This window comes from Callithrix jacchus, chromosome 9 (genome assembly GCF_049354715.1).
Source record: "Callithrix jacchus isolate 240 chromosome 9, calJac240_pri, whole genome shotgun sequence".
NCBI classification, from domain to species: Eukaryota; Metazoa; Chordata; class Mammalia; order Primates; family Cebidae; genus Callithrix; species Callithrix jacchus.
This window is the reverse complement of record NC_133510.1, coordinates 51,849,880-51,869,771: the sequence shown is the minus strand read 5'-3', so window position 1 is coordinate 51,869,771 and position 19,892 is coordinate 51,849,880. Positions and strand designations below refer to the sequence as shown.

The 19,892-nt window shown below is 40.8% G+C and overlaps 1 long non-coding RNA gene across 2 annotated transcripts in view; it reads left to right on the top strand.

The window, feature by feature from the left end:
* Window positions 1-11,429: 11,429 nt before the first annotated feature.
* LOC118144213 (uncharacterized) overlaps window positions 11,430-19,892 on the top strand; it is a 113,639-nt gene continuing 105,176 nt past the window's right edge. Inside the window, exons 1-2 of one of the 2 annotated variants that reach the window (XR_013522317.1) lie at window positions 11,431-12,378; window positions 16,355-16,521. This is a non-coding gene — a long non-coding RNA (uncharacterized LOC118144213). Of the gene's footprint in view, window positions 12,379-16,354; window positions 16,522-19,892 lie in introns of both variants that reach the window. The other variant, XR_013522318.1, reaches the window with a different exon arrangement.

Here is a 19,892-nt window from a genome sequence, read left to right as displayed (position 1 = left end):
AAACTAAGATAATGTAGCAGGAAAAAAGCTTAAATTGATAAACTGCTGAAGTGGATTCTTTCAAAGGAAGAACCCTGGCATAAACTGAAGATGGCTGACGAGAAGCAGGTAGTGTGCATGGCTCTCACAGACAGGAATGAGAGGGGTGACTAAATATAGCACCTTCAACTGAAACATCCAGGTACTTGCATTGAAATCAAGGAAACAATCTGACCCACAGAGAACAAAGAAAATCCACACAGGACAACAGCCCACTTTGGAGTGACACTGAGCCAGGGGAACTTCCCCTGCCCAGGGAAATGGTGAATGAATGTGTGACCCTGGGAACCCACGTTTCTCCTGTGGATCTTTGCAACCTAGAGGTCAGGAGATCTCATGAACCCACTCCACCAGGGCCTTCAGTCTGACAGACAGCTACATAGAGTCTTAGCAACATAGAGTCTTAGCAGAGCAGCTGCTGAGGGTGGAGACCCGGGCCTTAGAAAATCAGGTTTTCCAGCAAAAGTAACTGCAGGAAAGAGGCTATATACAGGTATATTTCCTATATACCTGTAGGAAAGAGGCTGAATACAACAGCCCAGCCCGGCCCGGCCCGGGCTGAATACAACAGCCCAGCCCGGCCCGGCCCGGGCTGAATACAACAGCCCTGCCCCTGCCCCTGCCCCTGCCCCTGCCCCTGCCCCTGCCCCTGCCCCTGCCCCTGCCCCTGCCCCTGCCCCTGCCCCTGCCCCTGCCCCTGCCCCTGCCCCTGCCCCTGCCCCTGCCCCTGCCCCTGCCCCTGCCCCTGCCCCTGCCCCTGCGGGTCTGATAGACCTAAATAACACAATACAGGAATTTCACGATGCAATCACAAGTATCAGCAGCAGAGTAAACCAAGCAGAGGAAAGAATCTCAGAACTTGACGATTGGTTCTCTGAAATAAGATAGACAAAAATAAAGATAAAAGAATAAAAAGGAATAAACAAAATCTCTGAGAAGTATGGGATTATATAAAAAGGCCAAATCTATAGTCTTTCGCATCCCTGAAAGGAACTTGGAGAAAGCAAACAACTTGGAAAACATCTCAGGATATTGTTTATGAAAACTTCCCCAACCTTGCTATGTAGCAGGAGCAGCCGCGAGAAACAAAGCTCCCAAACACCGAATGGAGAAGGAAGAGGTCTTTATCACAGCTGGGAGCTGAGGAATGATTTGTCCAAATTCAGCTAGTCTAACAAAGGAAGGTTCTGCTTTTATATAGGCTTATACTTTAGATATTACGCGTGGAAGAATCTTAGGTTTACAGCCTTAGAAATCACATATGAAAAGTGTTTGGGTTTACAGCTTCAGGACTCACACCTGAAAAGGTTTCGGATTTGATCTTGTTTTACATAAAAGCAGTGTCTTCCAGAGAGTTTCCCCAAGACCAAGCCTGCCACCTACAGGAAGGTGAAACAGGAGGTGCCAGTCGGTCAGCCTTTTTTTCTATTAAAATGCAGTGTGATAATCAAAGGGGAATTTGACCTCAGATGCCTGGGTCTCCTTCCTCACCTAGAGAGGCCAACAGAGAAATTCAGGAAATACAGAGAATTCTTGTAAGATTTTACACAAGAAGATCATCCCCAGGACACACAATTGTCACTTTCCAAGGTCTAAATCAAAGAATGTTAAAGGCAGCTAGAGAGAAAAGGCAGATCACTTACAAAGGGAACCCCATCCAGATAACTGTGGACCTCTCAGCTGAAACCCTGCAATCCAGAAGAGATTGGGTGCCTATATTCAACATTCTTAAAGAAAAAAAGTCTGCAACCAAGAATTTCATTTTGAGGCAAACTAAGCTTCCTAAGTGAAGAAGAAATAAGATTCTTTTCAGATAAGTAAATGTTGAGGGAATTCATTACTACCAGACCTGCCTTACAAGAGATCTTGAAAGGAGCACTAAATATAGAAAGGAAAGACTGCTACCAGCTAATATAAACACACAGACCAGTGTCACTATAAAGCAACCACATAAACACTGTGACACAAGTTTACCTATGTGCCCCTGAAGCTAAAATAAAAGTTAAAAAAAGAGGAAGAGCTGGGCGCAGTGGCTCACGCCTGTAATCCTAGCACTTTGGGAGGCTGAGGTGGGTGGATCACCCGAGGTCAGGAGTTTAAGACCAGCCTGGCCATCATTGTGAAACCCCATCTTTAAATTAAAAAAAAAAGGAAGAATCCCTTTTCAGAAGAGTTTAAGGGCTGACAGCAAATGGAGGTAGTGCCTGGGGCTCTTCACTCTTGAACTCATACTTTCTGGTTTCCCTAAACTCACTAGATGGGATATAAACAAGGGTCTGACATTGACTGCTTAGTCAACACCCGTATCTGAAGAGAACAGCTTATCTTTCCAGGGAACACAGCCTATAGACCAAAATAAATTGAAAATTGAAAGTGATAAGAATTTTTACCTTCTTCATCTTCCAAAGTTAGCCAAATCTCTGTGTTTTGCATCTGAGTTTTTTTAACCTTAAGTATTTATAAGATTTGTGTTTCATGGCTGAAAACAGGTACTACTACAATGGACCTTAAAGACAAATGAAATCCAGTTTTTGTTTGGAAGGCGAATGGTTGGCAATTGAGAGTAAGAGAGGTGGGATATAGGAGTATGTTGAGGGAAACCCAAGGTGGTAGGAGTCAAGGAAAAAAGGAGATTCTCTGCGACTGGGAAAAATGTATGTGGGGCACAAATGTACAATTGTCAGGGAAAGATGTGTGTCCACACATGGTGCTCAAGATTTTGCATGGGATTGCTGTCTGCTTTATGGATTCCATAGCTTACAGGCTCTTGGAAAAAGATTACTTAGCTCTTCAGGAGAATGGGCCACATGGGCTTGAAAACTGAGCATCTCAGTAGTGAAGAACAGAAGGCCCTCATCTCAATCCTTGGTCACTGTAGTTATTGCCTGTCCCACCCGTTAATGAGACACATAATATTATATGCCACTTCAAATAGTGAGATTCTAAGATAGATTTAATTTTATTTAAAACAAATTTCAAGGCCAGGCGCGGTGGCTCACATCTGTAATCCCACCACGAGGTGGGCAGATGACCTGAGGTCAGGAGTTCGAGACCAGCCTGGCCAATATGATGAAACCCCATCTCTACAAAAATTAGCCAGGCATGGTGATACTTACTTGTAATCCCAACTATTTGGGAGGCTGAGGCAGAAGAATCATTTGAACTCAGGAGGCAGAGGTTGCAGTGAGCTAAGATCATGCCAGTGCACTCCAGCCTGGGTGACAGAGTGAGACTTTGTCTCAACAACAACAAACAAACAAACAAAACACAAATGTCAAAAATAATTCAGTTCCCTGAGCAGATGCCATGTGTTTGGTAGAAGATTCAGCATTGAAGAGAAGAAAACTGCAGCCTTGTGAAAATTTACTGAAGGGGTTAATTTATTTATGAGTCCATAAAAAAAATCGCAAGAAAGTAAAGGACTAGGAAGGGAGGAGAGTAAAAAAATTATGAAGAGTAACATATACAGAGCCAAGAACAATTCATAAATGTATAGCTCAATGAGTTATCAGAAAGTGAATACACCCATGTAACTATTATCCTGTTCAAGAAAAAGAACATCATCAGCATCCTTCTTGGTCATCTTTATTGTTGCTCTTCTTCTTGACTTGCTAACATTGGGGTTACCCCAAGACTAAGATCTTGGGTCACTTCTCTTTATCTACATTAACTCCTTAGGGGGCTCATCAACTCCTATGGAGTTAAATACCATCTATACTGACCACTCTCAGATTAATATCTCCAATCAGAACTTTCTCCCCTGAACACAAGCCCTGTATATAGCTACTTGACATCTCTAGGATGTTTAAGTGGCTTCCCAAAATTGACAGATCCAGAACTGAACTCCTGACTCTCCACCTCATAAATTCTTTGCCTGTAGTGCCCTTCATTATAATAAGGAATAGCCTCGTCCTGGTTACTCAAGCCAAAAGCCTGCAAGTTATTCTTGATTCCTCCTTTTCTTTCACACACCATATACAGTTTATTAGGAAATTCTGTTTATTCTGCTTTCAACACATATCAGTGGCTCTGATCACTTCTTAGCGTTTTTATACTACCAGTCTAGTGTAGTTTATCGTGCAGGTTGTTGTAATAGCCTACCAACTATCCTTGATGCTCCTCACTTGCTCTCTTACAGTCTAGTCTCAAAAGAGCAATCATAGTGGTCCTACGAGAAAGTAAATCTCATTACACCATTCCATAGCTCAAAAGCCTCCACCGGCCTTCCATTTAACTCAAAAAATGCCAAACAATTTATTACATACAGTCTACAAGGCCCTCCATGATCTAATAACTCTTGTTGCTTCTCTCACTGCATCTCTAACTACTTTATCCCTTGTTCACCTTGCTAAAACTGCCGTAGCCTCCTTGCTGTTGATTGATCATGCCAGGTGCATGACATTTACAATGGCTCTTCCTTCTGCCTGGAACACTGTCCCCAGAGGGGTATGTCTCTGCCAGATATCCACATGGCTCACTCCTTCTGCTTTTTTAAGTGTTTGCCTAAATGTCACCATTCCCGCCTTTCTCAATCTCTGTTATCCTTTTTTTTCCCATACAATAGCATTTATCACCTTTAAATGTACAATAGAGCCTATGGATTTTATGTTCCTTAACTGTCTCCCTGCATAGAACATGAAATCTAATGTGAGCAGAAATTTTATCTATTGATTATTATCTCACTAATGTATAATAAGCACATGGAATATACATAAATGACTGAATAAATAACTTCCATATTTCAAGATATTCCATGTGGTGGTGCCAAGCATATAATGTTTGGACAAAGTAATTTTAGTGTCAGGAACATTGTAATAGCTCCACTTGAGGCTGCTGTGTTTACATGGAGAAATTTTTAAGTATTAATTACTCTTTTCAATCAGTATTATAATCATGGTAGAAAATTCAATATATGTTAAAAAGCAAATATCAGCTGGGCACAGTCGCTCACGACTGTAATCCCAGCATTTTGGGAGGTTGAGGCAGGTGGATCACTTGAGGTCAGGAATTCGAGACCAGCGTAGCCAACATAGTGAAACCCATCTCTACTAAAAATACAAAAATTTGCCAGGTGTGGTGGCACATGCCTGTAGTCCCAGCTGCTTGGGAGGCTGAGGCAGTAGAATCACTTGAGTCCAGGTGGCGGAGGTTGCAGTGAACCGAGATCACACCACTGTACTCCAGCCTGGGTGAGAGAGCGAGACTCTGTCTCCAAAAAAAAAAAAGCTTCTAGATTCTCTTATGTGAGGCATTGCTCTTAATTTTCTTGTGTAATATGCCAGAAACTGTTGCAACACATGTGAATGTATTTGTGGACATTCTTTTTTTTTTTTTTTTTTTTTTTTGTTAATTTTTTATTGGATTATAGGTTTTGGGGTACATGAGCAGAGCATGCAAGACAGTTGCGTAGGTACACACATGGCAGTGTGCTTTGCTTTTCTTCTCCCCTTCACCCACATTTGGCATTTCTCCCCAGGCTATCCCTCCCCACCTCCCCCTCCCACTGGCCCTCCCCTTTTCCCCCCAATAGACCCCAGTGTTTAGTACTCCCCTTTCTGTGTCCATGTGTTCTCATTTTTCATCACCCACCTATGAGTGAGAATATGCGGTGTTTCATTTTCTGTTCTTGTGTCAGTTTGCTGAGGATGATGTTCTCCAGATTCATCCATGTCCCTACAAACGACACGAACTCATCATTTCTGATTGCTGCATAATATTCCATGGTGTATATGTGCCACATTTTTCCAATCCAGTCTATTATCAATGGGCATTTGGGTTGATTCCAGGTCTTTGCTATTGTAAACAGTGCTGCAATGAACATTTGTGTACATGTGTCCTTATAGTAGAACGATTTATAGTCTTTTGGATATATACCCAGTAATGGGATTGCTGGGTCAAATGGAATTTCTATTTCTAAGGCCTTGAGGAATCGCCACACTGTCTTCCACAATGGTTGAACTAATTTACACTCCCACCAACAGTGTAAAAGTGTTCCTTTTTCTCCACATCCTCTCCAGCATCTGTTGTCTCCAGATTTTTTAATGATCGCCTTTCTAACTGGCGTGAGATGGTATCTCAATGTGGTTTTGATTTGCATCTCTCTGATGACCAGTGACGATGAGCATTTTTTCATATGATTGTTGGCCTCATATATGTCTTCTTTCGTAAAGTATCTGTTCATATCCTTTGCCCACTTTTGAATGGGCTTGTTTGTTTTTTTCCTGTAAATCTGCTTGAGTTGTTTGTAAATTCTGGATATCAGCCCTTTGTCAGATGGGTAGACTGCGAAAATTTTTTCCCATTCTGTTGGTTGCCGATCCACTCTAGTGACTGTTTCTTTTGCCGTGCAGAAGCTGTGGAGTTTCATTAGGTCCCATTTGTCTATTTTGGCTTTTGTTGCCAATGCTTTTGGTGTTTTGTTCATGAAGTCCTTGCCTACTCCTATGTCCTGGATAGTTTTGCCTAGATTTCCTTCTAGGGTTTTTATGGTGCCAGGTCTTATGTTTAAGTCTTTAATCCATCTGGAGTTAATTTTAGTGTAAGGTGTCAGGAAGGGGTCCAGTTTCTGCTTTCTGCAAATGGCTAGCCAGTTTTCCCAACACCATTTGTTAAACATGGAATCCTTTCCCTATTGCTTGTTTTTGTCAGGTTTATCAAAGATTGTATAGTTGTATGTATGTTGTGTTGCCTCCGGTGCCTCTGTTTTGTTCCATTGGTCTATATCTCTGTTTTGGTACCAGTACCATGCTGTTTTGATTACTGTAGCCTTGTAGTATAGTTTGAAATCCGGTAGTGTGATGCCCCCCGCTGTGTTCTTTTTGCTTCGAATTGACTTGGCTATGCGGGCTCTCTTTTGGTTCCATATGAAGTTCATGGTGGTTTTTTCCAGTTCTGTGAAGAAAGTCAATGGTAGCTTGATGGGGATAGCGTTGATTCTGTAAATTACTTTGGGCAGTATAGCCATTTTCACGATATTAATTCTTCCTAACCATGAACATGGAATGTTTCTCCATCTGTTTGTGTCCTCTCTGATTTCGTTGAGCAGTGGTTTGTAGTTCTCCTTGAAGAGGTCCCTTACGTTCCTTGTGAGTTGTATTCCAAGGTATTTTATTCTTTTTGTAGCAATTGCGAATGGCAGTTCGCTCTTGATTTGGCTTTCTTTAAGTCTGTTATTGGTGTAGACGAATGCTTGTGATTTTTGCACATTGATTTTATATCCTGAGACTTTGCTGAAGTTGTTTATCAGTTTCAGGAGTTTTTGGGCTGAGGCGATGGGGTCTTCTAGGTATACTATCATGTCGTCTGCAAATAGAGACAATTTGGCTTCCACCTTTCCTATTTGAATACCCTTTATTTCTTTTTCTTGCCTGATTGCTCTGGCTAGAACTTCCAGTACTATATTGAATAGGAGTGATGAGAGAGGGCATCCTTGTCTAGTGCCAGATTTCAAAGGGAATGCTTCCAGTTTTTGCCCATTCAGTATGATATTGGCTGTTGGTTTGTCATAAATAGCTTTTATTACTTTGAGATACGTTCCATCGATACCGAGTTTATTGAGGGGTTTTAGCATAAAGGGCTGTTGAATTTTGTCAAATGCCTTCTCTGCGTCAATTGAGATAATCATGTGGTTTTTGTTTTTGGTTCTGTTTATGTGGTGAATTACGTTGATAGACTTGCGTATGTTGAACCAGCCTTGCATCCCCGGGATGAATCCTACTTGATCATGATGAATAAGTTTTTTGATTTGCTGTTGCAATCGGCTTGCCAATATTTTATTGAAGATTTTTGCATCTATGTTCATCATGGATATTGGCCTGAAGTTTTCTTTTCTCGTTGGGTCTCTGCCGGGTTTTGGTATCAGGATGATGTTGGTCTCATAAAATGATTTGGGAAGGATTCCCTCTTTTTGGATTGTTTGAAATAGTTTTAGAAGGAATGGTACCAGCTCCTCCTTGTGTGTCTGGTAGAATTCGGCTGTGAACCCATCTGGACCTGGGCTTTTTATGTGAGGTAGGCTCTTAATTGCTGCCTCAACTTCAGACCTTGTTATTGGTCTATTCATAGTTTCAGCCTCCTCCTGGTTTAGGCTTGGGAGGACACAGGAGTCCAGGAATTTATCCATTTCTTCCAGGTTTACTAGTTTATGTGCATAGAGTTGTTTGTAATATTCTCTGATGATGGTTTGAATTTCTGTGGAATCTGTGGTGATTTCCCCTTTATCATTTTTTATTGCATCTATTTGGTTGTTCTCTCTTTTATTTTTAATCAATCTGGCTAGTGGTCTGTCTATTTTGTTGATCTTTTCAAAAAACCAGCTCTTGGATTTATTGATTTTTTGAAGGGTTTTTCGTGTCTCAATCTCCTTCAGCTCAGCTCTGATCTTAGTAATTTCTTGTCTTCTGCTGGGTTTTGAGTTTTTTTGATCTTGCTCCTCTAGCTCTTTCAATTTTGACGATAGGGTGTCAATTTTGGATCTCTCCATTCTCCTCATATGGGCACTTATTGCTATATACTTTCCTCTAGAGACTGCTTTAAATGTGTCCCAGAGGTTCTGGCACGTTGTGTCTTCATTCTCATTGGTTTCGAAGAACTTCTTTATTTCTGCCTTCATTTCGTTGTTTACCCAGTCAACATTCAAGAGCCAGTTGTTCAGTTTCCATGAAGCTGTGCGGTTCTGGGTCGGTTCCTGAATTCTGAGTTCTAACTTGATTGCACTATGGTCTGAGAGGCTGTTTGTTATGATTTCAGTTGTTTTGCATTTGTTGAGCAGTGCTTTACTTCCAATTATGTGGTCAATTTTAGAGTAGGTGTGATGTGGTGCTGAGAAGAATGTATATTCTGTGGATTTGGGGTGGAGAGTTCTGTAAATGGTTTGCTTGCTCCAGGTCTGAGTTCAAGCCCTGGGTATCCTTGTTGATTTTCTGTCTGGTTGATCTGTCTAGTATTGACAGTGGAGTGTTAAAGTCTCCCACTATTATTGTGTGGGAGTCTAAGTCCTTCTGTAAGTCATTAAGAACTTGCCTTATGTATCTGGGTGCTCCTGTGTTGGGTCCATATATGTTTAGGATCGTTAGCTCTTCTTGTTGTATCGATCCTTTTACCATTATGTAATGGCCTTCTTTGTCTCTTTTGATCTTTGTTGCTTTAAAGTCTATTTTATCAGAGATGAGAATTGCAACTCCTGCTTTTTTTTGCTTTCCATTAGCTTGGTAAATCTTCCTCCATCCCTTTATTTTGAGCCTTTGTGTATCCTTGCATGTGAGATGGGTTTCCTGGATACAGCACACTGATGGGTTTTGGATTTTTATCCAATTTGCCAGTCTGTGTCTTTTGATTGGTGCATTTAGTCCACTTACATTTAGGGTTAATATTGTTATGTGTGAATTTGATACTGCCATTTTGATGCTAAGTGGCTGTTTTTCCTGTTAGTTGTTGTAGATTCTTCATTATGTTGAAGCTCTTTAGCATTCAGTGTGATTTTGGAATGGCTGGTACTGATTGATCCTTTCTATGTGTAGTGCCTCTTTTAGGAGCTCTTGTAAAGCAGGCCTGGTGGTGACAAAATCTCTGAGTACTTGCTTGTTCGCAAAGGATTTTATTCTTCCTTCACTTCTGAAGCTCAGTTTGGCTGGATATGAAATTCTGGGTTGAAAGTTCTTTTCTTTAAGAATGTTGAATATTGGCCCCCACTCTCTTCTGGCTTGTAGTGTTTCTGCCGAGAGATCTGCTGTGAGTCTGATGGGCTTCCCTTTGTGGGTGACCCGACCTTTCTCTCTGGCTGCCCTTAGTATTCTCTCCTTTATTTCAACCCTGTTGAATCTGACGATTACGTGCCTTGGGGTTGCTGTTCTTGCGGAATATCTTTGTGGTGTTCTCTGTATTTCCTGCAATTGAGTGTTGGCTTGTCTTGCTAGGTGGGGGAAATTTTCCTGGATGATGTCCTGAAGAGTATTTTCCAGCTGGGATTCATTCTCTTCGTCCCCTTCTGGTACACCTATCAAACGTAGGTTAGGTCTTTTCACATAGTCCCACATTTCTTGGAGACTTTGTTCATTCCTTTTTGCGCTTTGTTCTCTGATCTTGGTTTCTCGTTTTATTTCATTGAGTTGGTCTTCGACTTCAGATATTCTTTCTTCTGCTTGGTCAATTCGGCTATTGAAACTTGCATTTGCTTCGCGAAGTTCTCGTATTGTGTTTTTCAGCTCCTTTAATTCATTCATATTCCTCTCTAAGGTATCCATTCTTGTTATCATTTCCTCGAATCTTTTTTCAAATCTTTTTTCAAGGTTCTTAGTTTCTTTGCATTGATTTAATACATGATCTTTTAGCTCACAAAAGTTTCTCATTATCCATCTTCTGAAGTCTAATTCTGTCATTTCGTCACAGTCATTCTCCGTCCAGCTTTGTTCCCTTGCTGGTGAGGAGTTTTGGTCCTTTCTAGGAGGCGATGTGTTCTGGTTTCGGGTGTTTTCCTCCTTTTTGCGGTGGTTTCTTCCCATCTTTGTGGATTTGTCCGCTGGTCGTTTGCATAGTTGCTGACTTTTCGTTTGGGTCTCTGAGTGGACACCCAGAATGTTGATGATGAAGTATTTCTGTTGCTTGGTTTTCCTTCTACCAGTCTAGCCCCTTCGCTGTACGACTGTTGAGGTCCACTCCAGACCCTGCTTGTCTGGGGTGCACCTCTAGTAGCCGTGGCACAGCGAGGGATGCTACCAGTTTCTTTTTCTGCTCTCTTTGTCCCAGGATGATGCCTGCCTAATGACAGTCTTTTGGATATAGAGGGGTCAGGGAGCTGCTTGAGGAGACAGTTTGTACTTTATAGGGGTTTAATTGCTGAGCTGTGCACTCTGTTGTTCATTCAGGGCTGTTAGGCTGCTATGTTTGATTCTGCTGCAACACAGCTCATTAAACAACCCTTTTTTTTTTCTCAAATGCTCTGTGTTGAGGGGTTTGGGCTTTATTTTTGGATGTCCGATCAGGTGTCCTGCCCAGCTCAAAGGCAGACTAGCCACTGTTTGGTTGCCGAGGCTCCGCCCTGCTGTTGTGTGATTCGCGCTGTTCCTGCCGGCTCTGCTGTGGTCTCCGCCACGCCCTGCGGCGGAGTCTCTTGTTGTAGCGTGTTGCCTCAGCAACGGCAGGCTGCGTCAGCAGTGGGCGTGTATCTCAGTTGGGGCGGGTTGCCTCGGCAACGGCTGGCTGCGTCAGCAGTGGGCGTGTATCTCAGTTGGGGCGGGTTGCCTCGGCAACGGCTGGCTGCGTCAGCAGTGGGCGTGTATCTCAGTTGGGGCGGGTTGCCTCGGCAACGGCTGGCTGCGTCAGCAGTGGGCGTGTATCTCAGTTGGGGCGGGTTGCCTCGGCAACGGCTGGCTGCGTCAGCAGTGGGTGTGTATCTCAGTTGGGGCGGGTTGCCTCGGCAACGGCTGGCTGCATCAGCAGTGGGCGTGTATATCAGTTGGGGCAGGTTGCCTCCGTAGTGGTGGACGCCCCTCCCCCACAGAGCGTCTCGGACCATCTGCCCGGGATAGTTTGAAATCGCGGTTTCGTTCGTCCCACTGGGTGTCCCAAACGATCTGTCCCTGCAATCCCCTGGGCTGGGCTACTGTGCAAGTCTCATTCAGTCTCAAGTCCAGCCCTCTCAAGTCTCAGGTTGCCGGTTCAACAAGGCACCCGGACAAGTGCGCCCTGTGGGGATTGCTGGGTAGGGCTGGCCGCCGCCGCCCAGGCTGCCGGCTTCGCCAGGCAGACCTACTGCCTGGCGTCCCGTGTCTTTTTATACTTGGGAGTTTCCCGTTCTGTGGGCAACAAAGATCAGTCTGGAAATGCAGCACTGACTCACCGTTTGCGAATTCAACGCGGGCTCCAATCCTGGGTTGTTCTCACAGCGCCATCTTGAGTCCCCTCCGGACATTCTTTTTTTTACTCAAGTGGTAGCATACTGCCCCTGACCTTTTTTTTTCATTTAACAGTATGGCTTCTATGTTAGTAGAACATAGAAGCTTCTGTTTCAGTAGAAATAAAAATGTTTTATTCTTTTAAAGTGCTTCATAATATTCTGATGCACAGCTTTCTCACAATTTATGTAGTGACTCCGATATTGACGTTGTTTCCAACATATTGCTATTTCAAACAATGCTACAATGAAGACTCCTGTGCTACTGACATGAAGACATTTTGATGTGATCAAAACAAACCAAAAAGAATGAAAGGAAAACATTTTTATTTGCTTATTTTTATTTTAGATTCAGGGGGTACATGTGCAGGTGTGTTACATGGATATATTACATGATCCTGTGAGCTTCAACTGAACCTGTCACCCGGGTAGTGAACAGTATCCAAAAGGTAATTTTTCACACTTTGTCCCCCTCTCTGCTCCCTCCTTTTGGAGTCACTTGTGTTAATTGTTCCCATCTTTATGTTCATGTGTAGCCAGTGTTTGGCCCCACTTATAAGTGGAATATTTGGTTTGCTCAATTTGTTAATTTCCTTAGGATAATGGCCTCCAGCTGCATCCACATTGCTGCAAAGGACATTATTTTGCTCTTTTTATGGCTGTGTAGTACTCTATGGTGTATATATACCACAGTTTCTTAATCCAACTCACAATTAATGGGCACCTGAGTTTATCCCATGTCTTTGCTATTGTGAATAGTACTGTCATAAACATGAGAGTGTAGGTGTCTTTTTGGTAAAATGATTTATTCTCCTTTAGGGATATACCTACTAGTGTGATTGCTGGGTCACATGGTAATTCATGGTAATTCTTTTTGGTCCTTTGAAAAATATCCAAACTGCTAAGAAAACATATTTTAACCACTAGGTTAAAATTTTTTTTAAAATTATAACTAATTGGTATATGAGATGTTCTTTTCTTTCCTTTTTGGTTTTGGCCATATTAAAATGTTCTTATTATAAGTACAAAATATTGAACCTTACTACATCATAAATTACCATCCCTGAAGTGTGAAACAGGATCAATCTGAGTTAAATGGTCTCTAAACACATTTTCTGTCAATAAACACATTTTTTTTTACTGTGCTCCACTCTGCTTCCCAGTGCTCAAACTCTGTCCTGCCCCATCAAGGATGGGAGGGAGTTAAGAACCATCTTGCAGACAAGCCACATAACCAGGAGTTTACTGCATTGTCATCCATTGTTCTAGGCAAAGTGTCTGTGAATTTTCTTTCTTTTTTTCTTTTTGGAGATGGGAGTCTCGCTCTGTCACCCATTCTGGAATGCAGTGGCACAATCTTGGTTCACTGCAACCTCCACCTCCCAAGTTCAAGAGATTCTCGTGCCTCAGCCACCCAAGTAATTGATTACAAGCACGTGCCACACACCCAGCTAATTTTTTGTATTTTTAGTAGAGATGGGGTTTCACTGTGTTGGCCAGGCTGGTCTCGAACTCCTGTCCTCAAGTGATCTGCCCACCTTGGCCTCCCAAAGTGCTGGGATTACAAGTGTGAGCCACTGCACTTGACCATCTATGCATTTTCTGATAATCTTTTGTATCTTGAATAGTTTGAGTTTTTGGTTTTTAAAATGTATTACTTTATTTCTCTCTCTTTTTTTTTTTTGAGATGGAGTTTCGCTTTTGTTACCCAGGCTGGAGTGCAATGCGCGATCTCGGCTCACCGCAACCTCCGCCTTCTGGGTTCAGGCAATTCTCCTGCCTCGGCCTCCTGAGTAGCTGGGATTACAGGCACGCGCCACCATGCCCAGCTAATTTTTTGTATTTTTAGTAGAGACGGGATTTCACCATGTTGACCAGGATGGTCTTGATCTCTTGACCTCGTGATCCACCCACCTCAGCCTCCCAAAGTGCTGGGATTACAGGCGTGAGCCACTGCTCCCGGCTTACTTTATTTCTCTTTTAAAGTTATTAGTAATGTACTTTTTACTAATAAGTCCCTGCTTAATAAACTTTTTTTTTGATGCAGGAGCTTGCTCTGTTGCCCAGGCTGGTCTCGAACTCCTGGGCTCAAGAGATCTGCCTGCTTCAGTCTCCCAAAGTGCTGGGATTACAGGCATGAGAAACCACCATGCCCAGCCGAATGAAACATTCTGTTTTCAATCTGAAGATCATGAAAAGGGACTATAGCTCTGAGGAGTTATGATTATGGTATTGTTAACCTTCCTATATCCTGAGGGTGAGAAGATGGAGCTGGTTGTAGCAGTAGATATCTGGACCACAATATGATCCCTTAATCTTAAATCTGGATGGCATATGTAATCCTTAATTAAATTTCTAACAAATCCTTTTATTCTTTAAGCTATGAACATATTTTACATTTAAGATTCAAAAGCTCTTAAGATGTTTTGGGAGATAAGATTAGGACCTCATTAGAGGCTTACACAGATTTAACAGTATATATAACGGTAATATATACTGTGAAATAATCCAAATAACCTAAAGAAAATGCAAGTCTCATGTAGTCTGGGTTGCATAAAGATCAGTAAGCTGCGTGCATGATTATTTGGTAATAAATAAAAACCCAGAGACTTACACATTTTTTATAGGGCTACTTTGATTCAGGAATGTTAAAGTGTCTGTGTCAAACTGACCTACTATATGATGTTATTTTGACACTTTTGCCCTGAGACTACCTCTGTCTTTGTCTTCCTTTCTCTTTCACTTGTCTTTCCTTCCTGGCCAAACCATAATCCTACCCACCCCACTTCACCCTTGCTCTCTACCACAAGCCTTCAGTGTCTTCTTTCTCTGGCTCTTTACCTAATTCTTCTATCCCCAACATCAAAACATGATAAAAGTATAGTAAGCTATATTTTTTAGATTACATTTCTTAATTTTTCTACTTCCTTCAGTGTTATTACATATTTTTGATGGTGGAGAGTTGTGAAAATATTTTTTTTACTCTTTTTTTTTAGAAGGGTCTTGCTATATTGCCCAGGCTGGAGTGCAGTGGCATGATCTCAGCCCACTGCAGCCTCTGCCGCCCCAGGTTCAAGTGATTCTCCCATCTCACCTCCCTATTAGCTGGGACTACAGGTGTGCTCTGCCACACCCACCTAACTTATTTTTCATTTTTTGTATTTTTGGTCGAGATAGGATTTCACCATGTTGCCCAGGCTGGTCTTACTCCTGGACTCAAGTGATCTGCCTGCCTCAGCCTCCCAAAGTGCTGGGATTACAGGTGTGAACTACTGAAACCTGGCCATTTTTTTTACTCTGGTTTCTCTCTTGATACCTTTGCCCTGGTGGTTTGATGCCCACAAGAGAAAATTATTATGACTATTTGATTTTCACTGAACTATATTAGCTATAAAATTTCTGAACCTCTTGGTAGACATAAATAAATTACAAAAATGAACTTGTCAGCATTTTATTTTGATGACTATAATAATAGCCTTAGGTGTGAGACTATAAAAACAAATAACTAAAGAATTCTAATTAATTAGGGAAGAACTGAAGCGATTAATGGGGATAGAAAGGAATGTTCTCCAGAAATAAACATCTGAGATAAGTTTCTGCCACCCAATATGACACTGAATTTTTGGAATTTGCTTTTCCTAGTAGTAACAATGGAAAAAATATTCTTTAATTTCATATAGCTGATATTTAAAAATCACTATAGGAGAGTACTTTTTAGATGTAGAAATTCTGCAATAAGATAATTATATAATATTGGTATAATTTGTTTTCTTTTTTTGAGATAGAGTCTCGCTCTCTTGCCCAGGTTGGAGTGCAGTGAAATGATCTCCACTCACCGAAACCTCTGCCTTCCAGGTTAAAGTGATTCTCATACCTCAGCTTCTCAAGTAGCTGGGATTACTGGTGTATGCCACTGTGCCCAGATTTTTTTTCTTTTTTAGTAGAGATGGGGTTTCACTGTTTTGGCCAGGCTGGTCTCGAACTCCTGGCCCTCAAGGGATCTGCCTGCCTCAGCCTCCCAAAGTGCTGGGATTATAGGCATGAGTTACAGTGCCCAGCCTAATATTGGTCTAACGTTTTATAAGCTAGAAAACTGAGGGATATTTCTGAATGTTTATGGTCTTCTCCTGCCCTGCCCCTTTGTCCCCTGCTATTAATCTTTTATTGATACATAATTGTGCAAATTTATGGGGTACATTTGATTTTTGATATATAGAATGTAATGATCAAATTAGGGCTGGATAGGGTTGGATATTTATCATGAACATGAATATTTATTATTTGTGCTGGGAATATTTCAGATATTCTCTTCTATTTTGAAATATTCAACACATTGATAGCACACAAACACTAGAACTTACTCCTTTTATCTGACTGTATGTTTGTACTCATTAACCAATTTCTCTTCATCTTCTTTACCCCCAGACACCCACCCTTTCCAGCCTCTGGTAAACATCAGTCTGCTGTCTACCTTCATGACATCACCTTTTTAAACTCCCATATATGAGTGAGAACATCTGGTATTCGTTTTTCTGTGCCTGGCTTAATATATTTCACTTAACATAAAAACCTTCAGTTCCATCCATGTTGCTGTAAGTAACAGCATTTTATTCCTTTTTCTGGGTGACTATTATTCTGTTGTGTATATGTACGTCATATTTTCTTTACCACTCATCCATTAATACATGCTTAGGTGGCTTCTGTATCTTAACTATCATGAATAGTTCTGCAATGAACATAGGGATACAGGTATCCCTTTGATATACTGATGTCCTTTCTTTTGGATAAATACCCAGTAATGGGATTACTGGATAATATGGTAGTTCTGTTTTTGTTTTTTTGGATAAACGTCCGTACTATTTTCCATAGTGGCTGTACCCACTCGCAGTGTGTAAGAGTTATCTTTTCTCTGCATCCTCACTAGCATTTGTTAATTTTTGTCTTTTTGATAATAGACATTATAACTGGGGTGAGATGATATCTCATTGTGATTTTGATTTGCATTTCCCTAATGATTAATGATGTTGAGACCTTTGTTTTCCTGTTGGCTATTTGTATCTCTTGAGAAATGTCTATTTAGATCCTTTGCCCACTTTTTAATGGGATTATTTGTGTGTCTGTGTTTTTCTGTTGAGTTCTTTGAGTTTCTTGCATATTTTGGATATTAGTCCCTTGCTGGATGAATAGTTTGCAAATATTTTCTCTGACTCAACAGGTTGTCTCTTCACTCTGTTGTTTTCATTGCTATGTGAAACTTTTTAGTTTATAGTCCCGTTTATCTATTTTATTTTTGTTAGCTGTGCTTTTGAAGTCTTAGCCATAACATTTGCCTAGACCAATGTCCTGAAGCATTTCCCCTATATTTTATTCTCATAGTTTTATAGTTTCAGGTCTATATTTAAGGTTTTAATCCATTTGGCATTGTTTTTGTATATAGTGAGAGATAGGGGTCAAGTTTCATTCTTCTGCATATGGATATCCAGCTTTCCCAGCACCAGTTATTGAAGAGCGTTCCTTTCTCAATGTATTTTTTTTTTTTTTAGTTTTTACATGTTTTTACAATTTTTAAATTTTTATTGAAAAATTATTTTGGGGCATATTCTTTTTATTTTTCTTACATGTTTTTTCCCAATGTACATTCTTTTTTATGTTTTACATGTTTTTAAATTTTTAATTTTTAATTAAATTTTTTTGGGGATACACAGTAGGTATCTATATTTATGGGATACATGAGATAATTTGATACAGGCATGCAATAAGTAATAATCACATCATGGAAAATGAAGTATTCATCCTGTCAAGTATTTATCCTTTATATTACAAATAACCCAATTATACTCTCTTAGTTGTTTTTAAATGTACAATTAAATTATTATTGACTACAGTCACTGTTGCGCTATCAATACTAGGTCTTATTCTTTCTAACTATCTATTTTTTGTCCCCAGTAACTATCCCCTTCCTCCCACCACCATCCTACCACCCTTCCTAGCTTCTGGTAACCATCCTTCTACTCTCTATTTCCATGAATTCAATTCCAGTGCATGTTCTTGATGTTTCTCAAAAATAAATTGGCTGTAAATACACAGTTTGATTTCTGGATTCTCTATTCTGTTCCATTGGTCTATGTGTCTGTTTTAATACCAATACCATGCTGTTTTGATTGTGTAGCTGTATAGAATGTTTTGAAATTAGGTAATGTACGGTCTTCAGTTTTGTTGTCTTGCTCAGGATTTCTTTGGCGCTTTGGGGTCTTTTGTGGTTCCATGTGAATTTTAGGAGGTTTTATTTTGTGAAAAATTTCAACATCCTAGTTCCTCACCTCTACTCAATACATTCCTCTGAACACCTGAAGAAATAGGAAAGAGGAAAAGAAAGAAAGGAAGGAAGGAAGGAAGGAAGGAAGGAAGGAAGGAAGGAAGGAAGGAAGGAAGGAAGGAAGGAAGGAAGGAAAAGAAAACCTCAATAATAAGAACCCCAAAATGTTTTGGCAAATTGAAGATAAAGAGAATCTGCTCTTCAGGCCTGTGTAAACATGCTGGCTTTTGTAAATCTTGTTTGATGGTGTTGGAGTGAAAGCAGACAGGCCCAGCTGGTGGAGGTGACGAAGAGAAATGCTGAATTTTTAGCAGTTCAGGTTTATTTTTAGGCATTGAAGGGTATCTTTAGCTTCCCAGTAAATGAGTCCATCAGAAGGCCATATATGAAATAATTAGAATGTAAAAAAAAAAAGAAAAATGTTATTGGTGTTTTGATAGGAATTGTATTGAGTCTGTAGATTGCTTGGGTAGCATGGTCATTTTAACAATATTAATTATTTCAATTCATGACCATGGGATGTCTTTTCATTGGTTTGTATATTCAATGTCTTTCATCCATGTTTTGTAGTTTTTCTTGTAGAAGTCTTTCACCTCCTTGGTTAAATTTATTCCTAGGTATTTTATTTTTTAAAATTTCTTGGAGCTATTGTAAATGGGATTGCCTGCTTGATTTCCTTTTCAGCTGGTTTATTACTGATGTATAGAAATGCTAGTGACTTTTGCATGTTGGTTCATTGGTCAGTTCCAAGAGTTGTTTTGGTGGAGTATGTAGCTTTTTTATATATAAGATCATATTGTCTATAAAGAGAAAGAATTTCACTTCCCCTTTTCCCAATTTGAATGCTATTTATTTATTTATTTGACAGTGTCTCGCTCTGTCACCCAAACTGGAATGCAGTGGTGCAATCTCGGCTCACTGCATTCTCTGCCTTCAGGTTCAAGCGATTCTCCTGTCTCAGCCTCTTGAATAACAGGGCCTACAGGCACACCACCAGTCCCAGCTAATTTTTTTTTTTTTTTGTATTTTTATTAGAGACAGGGTTTCACCATGTTGGCCAGGTTTGTCTCAAACTCCTGGTCTCAAGAGATCTGTCTGCTTCAGCTTCCCAAAGTACTGGGATTACAGGTGTGAGCCACCATGCCTGGACTGCATGCCTTTTATTTCCTTCTCTTACCTGATTGCCCTGGCTAGGACTTTCAGTACTGTGTCAAATAAGAGTGCTGAAAGTAGGCATCCTTGCCATGTTTCAGTTCTTAGAGGAAAAGCTTTCAGCTTTCCTCCATTCAATATGTTAGCTGTGTGTTTGTCATAGATGGTATTTATTTATTATTATTATTTTTTGAAATGGTGTCTCACTTTGTCACCCAGCCTAGAGTGTAGTAGTGTGATCTCAGCTCACTGCAACCTCTGCCTCCTGGGTTCAAGTGATTCTCCTGCTCAGCCTCTTGAGTAACTGGGACTACAGGCACTCACCACCATGCCGAGCTAATTTTTGTATTTTTAGTAGAGACAGGGTTTCCCCATGTTGGCCAGGCTAGTCTCGAACTCCTTAAGTGCTGGGATTACAGGTGTGAGCCACTGTGCCCAGCCCATATATAGTCTTTATTATGTTGAGGTATGTTTTTTCTATATCTAAATTGTTGA